At 41.8% G+C, this 9652-nt stretch overlaps 1 long non-coding RNA gene across 3 annotated transcripts; it reads right to left on the bottom strand.

The window, feature by feature from the left end:
• On the bottom strand, window positions 1-8361 carry LOC114578149 (uncharacterized). 3 transcript variants are annotated; one of them, XR_009828893.1, is made up of 4 exons: window positions 7547-8361; window positions 6266-6407; window positions 930-6173; window positions 1-875 (listed from the first exon to the last, which is right to left on the bottom strand). It is a non-coding gene; the product is annotated as an uncharacterized LOC114578149 (long non-coding RNA). The 3 variants fall into 3 exon arrangements; XR_003698818.2 differs by having other exon boundaries at window positions 1-6173; XR_009828894.1 differs by having other exon boundaries at window positions 1-6173; window positions 7667-8361.
• Window positions 8362-9652: the final 1291 nt, after the last annotated feature.

The raw sequence follows: 9652 nt of genomic DNA, 5'->3' as shown, positions 1-9652 counted from the left end.
AATATATTTACTCGATTCGATGAGGGGGAAAAATTGCAAACAACCGGCGTAGACAAGGTAAGAAGTGGTGTAAAAGAGGCAAGGAGGAGGAGGAGGAAGAGGAAGGTCGGTAGGGAGGTCAGCGCGTGACAAATGAGGCTGTTTGTCTGAGCCTCGTACACACGGATAACGAGCCCCCTCAGAGGTCTCCGCTAGCTCCTCTTTGCCCCGTCGACTCTCGAGAGCCGCATCTCTCGGTATTTCATCGCGCCATTTCTCCCCCCTCCTCGTCTCGCCTCGCCTCGGCTACCCGACAAAATTGCGTACTTTAAACACACCTGGCTGCCATCCTCGAGGATGTCGTTCCGTCTAATTGACGCGGTAATTAGCGACGAAACGGATGGTCTAACGGATTCGCGAAAACTAGAAACCGGAAGGGGAGAGGGGAGAGAAGCGGCGAAAAGACGAAGAAGAATCGAATTCACGATTTGGCGACGGCAAAGGGAGATGGTAAGAAGAAATTTCGCTGATTTTGCGGGGTTTAGGAGAACGCTATGTTTCCGGAATTCGTGAAATGTACGTGGAAGTATCGGGGGAGGGGCGCGAACGTGTCCGGCATCGAAGAAGCCTCGTTAATTAACCACTGTTTCGGATCCATCCGTAATTACCTATTGCGCCTGCCCGTCTGCTCTGGGAGCGGAAACTCGAGCATCGCATTCGCGATCTTAATTAGCCTGTTCGATAAATCGAAGGTCGAGTCGCAGCTTCTCCCTTCCTTCGTGGATGCAAATTGAAAGGTAACAGAGTTTCGTTTCCTCGTTTAATCTCTCTTTTCTTCCAACTCATATTTATTCATTCTGTCGAAGTATTCGAAAATATTTTATATCTGTCTGAAACTGGAATCCGCAACGTAAGGAAAGAGGCTTAAAGAATCGAATGTGAATTATTACCTTTTAGTTTGATTTGTCGATCGACTTCGAGAAGATACGCTAGACTCACGTGGAAAATATAATTCAGCGAATGGAGATTGGTGAATTATCATTACACGTAATATACATATTAGGTGTGAATAAATTTTTTCTCTTATTTTTCCACTCCTTTTCACATGTTCCGTAAGATACAGCGTTCTCTGCCAGTGACACGCAAACCGTTTCGGTAGTTTTGACAGCCAATTTCCTAACCTTCTCGCGCGCCGTATCGTTTGAAATCGTTGCACAGGACTGGAAACTGTTACAGTAGTCGCGACTCTTCTTAACGCGTTGACTGTCGTGCGTGATTTCAACGAAATCTCCTTCGGGCCACGCGTGCCGTTGTACCAAATGCTAGGTTCTTCCATCGATATTTTAATAATGTGAGTCGCTGGTCGTCGTAAGAATAATCTCCCGCATCATTTGTTTCCATCGTTACATTCCAGAGGTCCTCACTTGTCATCTCGTCACTCTGTATGAACACGCCACTCTTCGAATCTTTACCAAGCAACGAGTGGTATAACTGTTAAAATTTCTAATTCGTTCCAGTGTCGTAAAGAAAAGTGGAAGAGTTACGTCCTAGTGAATCATATAGCAGATATACAGCGAATAACTTTTTGTCCCGATTAACTTCAGTTTGTATAGAATGTTTTAAAGTTTTACGTTCTAAATAATTTTTTTACTAAACCATTTTTGTATCACTTTCATAACAATTCAATAATTTTATTACCTGTCGAATATCTTTTCAAATATCTACGAAGATCGTTCGTAAATAATCGAATAAAGGTCACTCGAATGCGCGGCAGTCGACGTATTAAAAACGAAAGAACGCTGTTTCAGATGGCGCCACGAACTAATTCGAATTCGGTCGCAAGTTAGATCGTGGAAAAAGAGGGGGAAGGAACTTGTTTGCGCGTACCTAATGGAACATCATAGACACAATCATCGTTTCGACTTCACTGATCGATATCGATCGCGTTATAAATTATCATCGCGCGATATAAAATAGATTATGCGCATATTGTCGTCGTAACGAGGGGCGGAGAATCGGTGGCCTGTTTGAATTGCAAATAGAAACGACGCCCGTAACGCGAATGAAATTAGCGTTAAATCCATTGACACTGATAAAGCGCGAATGGACTCGGTCCGGAGGAGTTGGGTCAACGGTGACCCAACCGCGTTTTCACCCTCCTTCGATCTCGAGCGCATCGATTTTAATTAATCCTAGCTGTAATAGTCGTCGTTGGACCGTCGTCCGGGAAATCGTGGAAAGAAAAAAAAAGAACAAAGATTCTATTTCCACTCGACTCGATAATATCGCGGCAATCGCTTCCAACCCGCGCTCGTTTCTGTCCGTGAAATATATATAAATGAAAGGGAGGAGAAGGGAAATCGATGAGAAAAAGAGAGAGGGCAAAAAAGCAAAAAAAAAAAAAAAAAACGAGAGAAAGATGATCAAGCGATGATCGATATCGGCCAAGGATAAAAATGGCTCGGCACGTAACATATGGCGCGATATCGTAAGGGAAAAAAAAGGTGGAGAGGAAATTTCAGATTCTATCGCGTTTCTTTTTCTTTCTTTCTTTCTTTCTTTTTTTTTTAACTTCCCCGAGCTTAGAAAGATAAGGAGACGAACCGTGATAACGATATCCGGGACTTACGCTACTCTCGAAAATAACTATGTATCACCGTTGCTTGCTCGACCTCGTAAACCTGGAATTTCCCGTATCTTTTTCCGTTCAATTTTTCCCTTCTCTTCGTTTAATTTCCACCAACATCCGAGCGATCGTGATTTAGTTAAAAAAGTGTAAAAAGAAAAAAGAAAAAGAAAAAGTATACATATATATATATATATATTATATAGTTTCTCTGTCTGACGAAGAATATTTTTTGCTCGTGAGATTTTGATTAGATTCTTGATTGCGCGTTTCGCGCGAGCGTAGGTAGCCGGTAGATATGCAAATTGGATCGTAATAATATTTCATCTGTGGAGGCGCGCACACGGATGGATATCGGTACGAAGAAAAGTTATTGCTCGTTACATGGAAAATGGAGAAACGGGTAGAGAAATGCCGATTTTTAGTGACAGTTTAAACAGAAACGACGACTCGGCGATGATCAGCTTCCCACCTTTCTCAATTTTTCTCTCGACTTTTCTTCAGGATTTTCGCCTGGAAGGGAATTTGCATGGCCGATCAAAGCACATTTCTCATCGTAATTCAAAAACGCCAAGTATTGCGAAAAAGTGAGGAGGAGCAAAGGACAGAATTCGTAAATATACAGAGTATACATTTATAAAAATGTGGGACACCTTTGGATTCTACACATCAAAAGGATAAAAAAAGTTCGTGTATGTGTACGACCAATAAGGTTTATTTAACCAGTTATTTTAAGTTTGTATTAGACATAGCGAAAACGCTCCGATCGGCGCAAACTTCGCTTCACTCGTCGCTGCGTCAACCATTCCCACATCCGAATCCCAAATTTATTCTACGCTACGTTTTTCCCGATTTTATTCTCCCGCCTATTCTCCGCGTATTAATTTGCCGAAATTAATACTGTCCAATAAATCTCGATAATGATAAAACGCTAAATATATGCTAGATATATGATATTAGGTGGTTTGGAAAGTAATTTCGTTTTTTTATACAAGCGTCGCTACGTGTCGAACGTTTATTTACAACCAACTTCGTTCTAAACCGTGTTGTTATATATTTTGAGAGTTGGCATTTCATGATTTATTATATTTAGATTATAAAAAAAATTCGTTCGATTTTGTTGTGCGGTTGTGTTTCTCGTGTGCGATAACGAAGATGCGAGACTAAGAGGAATATTTTCGGTGTGTTTTACTTTTTTATTACCGAAAAGGTTAGGAATGCCGTTCAGGTAAGAAAAAAGTAACGCGAAGTGTATAGAAAAGTGTATCAACGGTACGCCAGTGTCAAGATGCCAGTGGTTTTTGAAATTTTGTTCATCACATGAAGATAAAATAAAGGCCAATCGAAGCAACCAACGAACAACGACTCGAGAAATTGCTACGAAATCGAACTCGTCGAATTCGATTGTTCGTAATCGCATGAAATGACTTAGTGTTTTATTGTCGTGAAAAAAAATGAAATTACTTTTCGAACAGTGAATCCAAAATCCAATCGATCCTTCGAATCGTCTAATATATATATAAAAGACGTTTATAAAAATGTGAAACACCTTAGGAGGTTAGATTCTAAACATCGAAAGGATAAAAAAAGTTCATATACTCATGTTCGATAAGGCTTTATTAATGAGTTATATATTTTAACTTTATATTAACTTATTAAATAAAGCTCAGCTGGGTGCGTGCCAATATCGTATCGGAGCCCCTTGATAAAAGTAAATATATTTTTTTATATACAATTGATTATTTCAAATACATTTTAATATAACATAATATACATATTATTTACCATTTATCTCGAATAAGTTTTAGCAAATTCCAGAATATTAACATATACATCACTTTACTTAAATCCACGATACAAACATATTATTTAAATCTATAGTTGAATTGTCGTAGGATACTCAATCTGTTTATTTACCGAAAATCAATATATTTACTTTCAGTGAGGGGTTCCACTTAATTACACTACGGTACTGCCAGCTTAGCGTTCTCACTCTATCTAATACAAAGTTTAAATGCTTATAATAACCCATTAATTAAATCTTATCGAACAAACGCGTATATGAACTTTTTTCATCTTTTTGACGTCTAGGATCCAGTCTCCAAAGCTGTGCCACATTTTCATAAACACCCTGTATAAGAGCCTCGCGAGAGAAATGGATGAAGCCGAAGACAGTGCGCTCGGTGGAAGGACGACAACGTATTACAGGCGCCGATCGAAACCGATAAATCACCGGATGGTGGTCGGTCCCCGATGACGTTCGCCATCGATCATTCGCGATTCGCGAGAAGGGATCGTTGACCCATCACAGGCGAGGGGCGTAGCTAAACCGATCGATATTCGACCATTAAGTATAGAGACCACTTAATTAAGATCAATAAGGCTTTTGATATGACGTTAACGCCCCACACGACGTTTCGCTTTGACACAATATCCCGCGGACACGAGCCACATCCGTCGCGTCTCCCATCGATCGCCATTTCCTCCGATCTCTCCTTTTCTCTCGGTTATCGCCTCCAATTATCATCGCCGCTTCGTCAAAAATAATAAAGTTGGAAATTCACTCACGTCTCGAATTCGTAAACGCGTTACACGCGCAACTTATTTTTATACGGCTCTCGTCTGCCGCGACGAAAAACCTTGAAACACGGTTCACACGCGGTTTACGCGTAGTTACGTGTGCAACTTATGGGGACGAGAGAGAGGGAAAGAGAGAAGCCGTTATTCTTCGAGATAAAACACGCGCGCTAGGGGGAGCTAGTTTATCTTGATATTCGTGGCATTTCCTCGATACGTGAAATAATAACGTCTATTCTTGTGGCGATGGAAAGCGGGGGGATTCGTTCGTTTCGCGCGATAAATTTTGAGCAAACAAAGTTACGCTCGCGCCATAAGTATTTCGACAAATGTGACGGAAGGGCTGTTTAAATTTTCACACAAGGCTGATTCAACCGTTTCGAGGGAGACTCCTCGAGGTTTGCCAAGATACTTTCCCGGGGAGGGGAAGGGTTATTCGTCGCGATTTAACCCGTCTATGTCTCTCTGATTCGAGTTCAAGTTTATTCGAGATAATTAGGACGAGAGGTAGAGATCGTTCCCTCCACGAGGGAGATTAAATTCGTACATTTTCGATTCTCTCAATTCTCGCTCTCGTACTTGTGTACGAAAATAGTGATACACTTTTGCGATCGAAACAAAATTTTCACATGCTCGCGAGTCTGCCCGTTTATCGGTAAGTGATATTGTTTCCAAAGTGTAAATTCGAAGGGAATTGCGATTTTATCGATCGATTGAGAGTGGCGGGGAAAGAAGAGGTTACTTTGATCTTTATTTATTGGCGGCGGAATCGAGGCTAGCCGCAAGCTCGTTACAACGGCGCATTACCCGAATTGCGGGCATCTCGTTGGGCCATTCGTTGGCACCCCTTTTCTTGCCCTTGTCGACGCAATAATATCCGTTTCAACGCTTATATTTCCTCCCGGTTTCGAATATATCCCGTTCGCAAATCGTTTATGGATCGTTGCTCGATCGATTCGTCTGCAAGCTTCACCGGCCTTCTTCGACACCTCTTCGAGAAACAAAAGAAGGAAAAGTTTTATTTGTGATGTTGGGGAACTCGCGTTTTTCGCCGATTTAAACGTCCAAACTATGCAAACTTACGGCCGTGACCTGTATGAATCCATCGGTGAAACTAAAGTCGCGGGAATAAATCGTGGGTTTAGTCCCACGCGAGAGGAGACAGATTTATCTTGGTCGAGGAGAATTGGAAGTATTCGCGGTTGGCGAGATATCTCTTTCGCTTCTGAAAAAAAAAAAAAAAGAATTTTCATCGAACGAACGGACGCAACAGTATTCTCCTCGCGATTCTTCGATAAAGGGAACGAACGAGGGAAGGAACGAGGATAAGGATATTACGTACACGCGTAATGTAAAGAGAAGTAACTGCGTTTAAATACACGTAGTTAATGAAATTATTCGAACGGTTATATTTGCAATATTTTTAACGAACGAGATACGAAAAAAATTGTTTAAGACAATAAGAGGTGTATAGTAGGAGGGAAATCCCAAATTATGTCAGAAAAATTTGAAAATGATTTATCAATTTATGCACTAGTTATAATAAATTATGTACGTATTAATAGGTTAGAAACGCTTCATATATTATTTAATATTAATATTGGATCACTTTCGATGCTAATAATTTATCTCGTTGTTATAAAGTATTCGAACGCTTGTATTTGCAATTTTTCACGAACGAGATAAACGCATCAAAGAAATTTGTTTAAGACAACGAAGGGTACAGGAAATCTCAAGATTAGGTCAGAAAAATTTGAAAATGATTCACCAATTATGTATTAATAAATTAGAAAAATTATTTAACATTATTTAACATTAATATTTGCACTATTTTTGGTGGTGATAATTTATCTCGGTCGAACCAGTGATCTTGTAAAATTACGATCGATGGAATTCCATATTTCTATAATTTTTTCTTTAAGAAAATATCCACTTTAAAAATATTTGAAATTTTCTAAATTTTAGTAATCTTGAGATTTCGCTCCTTCTATACACTCCTCGTTCTCTTAAACAAGTCCCTTTCACGTGTATATCTCTATTCATGAAAAATTGCAAATGCAAGCGTACGAACACTTTCGTTGGTTTGGTGGAAAACGCAGTTGCTTCGCGATAATCGTTGCCCTGAAATCTCTCTTTACATTTGCCGGAATAACAGATCTACGAGGCGAAATCCTACGTGATCTTGGGATGACGCTGGCAAACCTCATGGATACACAAAGCAAATACATATGTACGGGGTTATATCTTGAGCAGCAAAGCCACCGTGCATAAGAGGATGGAGAGAGAGGAAGGGAGAAAGAGAGAGAGAGAGAGGGACACGGAGAAACGGAAGGAAAGGAGATGCGGCTATGTATACACGATTACCCGGCCACTGGTTGTAGAGAGAGAGAGCTAACAAGAGGGAAGGTATGGCAAGTTTGGTAAGCGTGCGAGGTTTCCTCCGGACGAGGACGATTCGCCTCGGTTCACCTCGGCTTGACCCACCACCACCACCGCCATCACCACTATCCACGTGTGATTGAAGCTCATCCGGTGAATGAAGCGAATCCGCGAACGTCCAGCCAAAAGGAGGCGAATCCGCTCCTCCATCCTCTTAAACCGTCCACACACTCCATCCAAGATAAATCCCTCGACGTGCCGCTCCTCCTAACTAACTCGATTCCTCGAAATAGCGCGCTTCCCCTCCTTGCTAAAATGCTCCCACGACGATACACGAACGTCCTTTCCTTCCTTCTTTCTTTCTTGAAAGATTCGTTTCCCTCGTTGAACAATCGCCGCCGCGCCAATCTCTTTATGTACTTGCTTTATCTATACATTGCGCTGCGAGGCGAGTAATTAATTATTTCAATCTCGTTGAATTTTCCTCGGGGCCAACGGAGGAAACGAGATATTTCGATTGCTTCTTGTTCTATGCGCGAATGCGCTCTCTCGTAGCGGAAACATTGAAGGAAATACACCGTCCTGAAACGCCATCGGGTAATTACAGAATCGAACCGGTAGGTGGCGCTACGTGTCGTCTTTTCGTTACGAACTCTTCCATTTCTCGAGTCGCGACGTTGCGTCGAGAGTGCGTTCCGCTTTTCAATTCGCACGATTTCGGGAGGGAATAATCGATTCGTTCGGAACAGGCGACGATCATCCAAAACGTAATACCAACGAAACGAACGAACAGTGGTCGATTGTCCGTTTAACGTCCGTTTGTTTTATTTTTATTCGGCCGGCCCGTGACACGCGAAAACGCTCGTAAAAATGTAAATTTTAACGGGCGATTAAGTTGGCGGGACCTCGATTAACGCGACGCCATCCTCGTGACCCGAATTTATCCCCTCGTAATTGCGATTTATTTTCAAGTTGGACGAGTTTCGCCTCCTCGACCATTCGGACCCTGTTGTTCCACCATCAGTCCCACTTGCGCGGACTCTGCAATTTTAATCTCGCCGTTCACCCCAACGCCAACGGATCGTTCCACTCGAACGTGCAAAGTTTCGCATTTTCCTCCTTCCGTATCCACGTTTCTCGAACGTTCTCAAACAATATTCCCCTCCGTGCTTCGAATTCTACGCTTCTGCATCCATCTACGATTCACGAGAAATTTCAAGATGTATCGGCGAAACGAGTGTCTCCTGTTCCCGTCTCGGGGAATCGTCGAATCAAATTTCGAAATAATAGATACAGATATAGATATACAGGCGGAGAAAACGCGAAACAAACAGAGCGGGAAAACCCGGCGAGCCGAACGAGAGGAGCAACGACCGTTTAAATCGCGAAAGGTTCATCTTTGGTTACATCGTAAAAGTCAAGTTGCCGCGATATTTTACCACGGAATTCCCGTTTTTACAAACGGTCCCCGCCCACGTATTCTTCATTCGTGGTATCGATACAGACCGCCTCGAGCATAACCGAGCTTCGTAACGGTCGTATCCAGATATACAGTATATATATGTATATATATATATATACTTTTAAACTTGCATTTATTTCGCGTTTACCATCGATTTCAAATAATCGTTTGATAAATCGATCGGTCTTAACCGCTCGTAAAGAAACGGTGCAAGAAAAAAAATTTCTAATCACACGTGATTTTAAATTCGTAATTTCCTTACCGATTTTTCCTCTTAGTTAATATTATTCGAGGTATAAGGGAGAATCGTCGGAGAATCCAACGCTGACCACGTATGCAAATGTAAGCCGAGTTAAGCCGAGTTTTAATTATACGGGGAAAGACGAAATATAAATACGATCCTTTCACGCTCTCACTTCGTCGTAATAATATTATTTTCCGACCGTTTGTCCATCGTTATTCGTCGAATTTCACGCGATTTCGCGTGAAGCGGAAGGATCGGTTTCCTTCTCGGCAGGAATCGAGAGGATTTTACGATCCCCGGCGAGCGTTTGAATCCAGAAACAGAGCGTGGATAGCGAAGAGCGCGCCTTCAGGGACAATACACGTACCGTGTACGTGCTAGTCGA

This window comes from Apis cerana, linkage group LG2 (assembly GCF_029169275.1).
Source record: "Apis cerana isolate GH-2021 linkage group LG2, AcerK_1.0, whole genome shotgun sequence".
Lineage (NCBI taxonomy): Eukaryota > Metazoa > Arthropoda > Insecta > Hymenoptera > Apidae > Apis > Apis cerana.
Note: the sequence above shows the minus strand (reverse complement) of the source record. Positions and strands in the feature narration are given on the sequence as shown.